The sequence below is a fragment of the Poromitra crassiceps genome (genome assembly GCF_964638095.1).
Source record: "Poromitra crassiceps genome assembly, chromosome: 2".
NCBI classification, from domain to species: Eukaryota; Metazoa; Chordata; class Actinopteri; order Beryciformes; family Melamphaidae; genus Poromitra; species Poromitra crassiceps.
Window position 1 is genome coordinate 104,038,601 of NC_139624.1, and position 2,500 is coordinate 104,041,100.

Here is a 2,500-nt window from a genome sequence, read left to right on the forward strand (position 1 = left end):
CACTGTAAAGCCGTTTTCCCACATGCATACCGGAAAATTACCTGTAAGTCAATATCGGACATTTCCCTTCACACCTCTCCTCTGGCATGTGGGAATCTATCAGCGAAATTGCCTGTATGTGGGGGGGGGCGGCACTGCAGAGCGGGTGGGGAGTGACGTGTCGGCAAAACTCCGAATGGTGAAATAAGTTTGCTTGTTTATCCGTTCACCTGCGTCGCGTTGAAACACTTTTTACAGACTGGCTTCATTTGATGTGTCCGGGCTTGCCTTGGCTGTCGGCAACGTTGCTTAGTCCTGTCGGGCTGTGACTGAAGGAGGAGGACGGACTGTGGCCAGAGAGCGAGCAGAGAGGAGAGGGGAAAATCAGCACACACACACATGAAGCTGACATAGGCTACTGCTCTTATTATCACAAGATCATTTCGCCAGTTTGCTTTAATGTGCGCTAATGATTAGATTATGCCCGCTGGAACATTAAGCAACGTGTGTACACCTCGCCCATGAGAGTGTCGCGCAGAATATGAAGATAGACTAAACCGGGGACAGATCATGACAGTGTTATGTACCTCTGCGCTGCTGCGTGAGACTAGAGCCGTCTGGAAGCGAGAGAGACCAGGAGGGAATTTATTTTCGGAAGATGCTCTGAACAATTTTGACGACGTGGAATGGAAGCGTCATTTTCGCATGTCCCGGTATTACGTGCTGAGTCTGGTCCGACCCGCACGCAAGATCACCCGGTGGCGAAAACAACTGGAAGCGCGTTTGCGACTGGCAATAGTCCTTTGGTGGTACGCAACACCAGGGGAATATCGAACAATCAGCTGTGTATTTGGTGTTGGACTGTCTACTGTGTGCAACCTGGTCCACGAAGTCACAGCCCACTGATAGCGGAAAATGACTGGACCCCTTTCTCACCTGTCTGTCTATCGCGGCATACCGCTCTTCTGACTAGCTCAAAACTGGTGAAATGGCCGCGACGACGGGGTCGCGCTTATACCGGCACGGCGCCTTTCCCACATGCAGCCATTTGACCACGTTCCGGTCATTTTGCGGGTACAAAGCGGGAAAAGGGCTTCAGAGTATTGGTACTGGTATGGTCATTTCTTTAACGATACCCATCCCTAGGTCTTTAACGATACCCATCCCTAGGTCTTTTAATTAGTTACAAATATGGTTCTGTAACCTGAAAGTGACAGATTTGATCCATGCAAGATCCAGATGGCTGTTATTGACACGTTGATTTGTGTAGAGATCAGTGACTTTCAGGTTACACAACTTCCATCTAACCACTAGGCCACCCCGTCACCCCTTTTCCCATCCTGACTCTCTTATGTGTCATGTGATGTGGAGAGATAGAGCTAGTGACACAGTTCCACGCTCCCTCTGTCAGTCATGTGATGTAGAGAGATAGAGCTGGTGACACAGTTCCACGCTCCCTCTGTCAGTCATGTGATGTAGAGAGATAGAGCTGGTGACACAGTTCCCCTCTGTCAGTCATGTGATGTAGAGAGATAGAGCTGGTGCCACAGTTCCACACTCCCTCTGTCAGTCATGTGATGTAGAGAGATAGAGCTGGTGACACAGTTCCACACTCCCTCTGTCAGTCATGTGATGTAGAGAGATAGAGCTGGTGACACAGTTCCACGCTCCCTCTGTCAGTCATGTGATGTAGAGAGATAGAGCTGGTGACACAGTTCCACACTCCCTCTGTCAGTCATGTGATGTAGAGAGATAGAGCTGGTGACACAGTTCCACACTCCCTCTGTCAGTCATGTGATGTAGAGAGATAGAGCTGGTGACACAGTTCCACGCTCCCTCTGTCAGTCATGTGATGTAGAGAGATAGAGCTGGTGACACAGTTCCACACTCCCTCTGTCAGTCATGTGATGTAGAGAGATAGAGCTGGTGACACAGTTCCACGCTCCCTCTGTCAGTCATGTGATGTAGAGAGATAGAGCTGGTGACACAGTTCCACGCTCCCTCTGTCAGTCATGTGATGTGGAGAGATAGAGCTGGTGACACAGTTCCCCTCTGTCAGTCATGTGATGTAGAGAGATAGAGCTGGTGACACAGTTCCCCTCTGTCAGTCATGTGATGTAGAGAGATAGAGCTGGTGACACAGTTCCCCTCTGTCAGTCATGTGATGTGGAGAGATAGAGCTGGTGACACAGTTCCACGCTCCCTCTGTCAGTCATGTGATGTGGAGAGATAGAGCTGGTGACACAGTTCCACGCTCCCTCTGTCAGTCATGTGATGTGGAGAGATAGAGCTGGTGACACAGTTCCACGCTCCCTCTGTCAGTCATGTGATGTAGAGAGATAGAGCTGGTGACACAGTTCCCCTCTGTCAGTCATGTGATGTAGAGAGATAGAGCTGGTGACACAGTTCCCCTCTGTCAGTCATGTGATGTAGAGAGATAGAGCTGGTGACACAGTTCCACACTCCCTCTGTCAGTCATGTGATGTAGAGAGATAGAGCTGGTGACACAGTTCCACGCTCC

At 50.0% G+C, this 2,500-nt stretch overlaps 1 protein-coding gene across 1 annotated transcript in view; it reads left to right on the forward strand.

Annotated features, from left to right (window-relative positions):
- arhgap21a (Rho GTPase activating protein 21a) overlaps window positions 1-2,500 on the forward strand; it is a 38,572-nt gene that overhangs the window by 3,095 nt on the left and 32,977 nt on the right. The window lies entirely within an intron of this gene.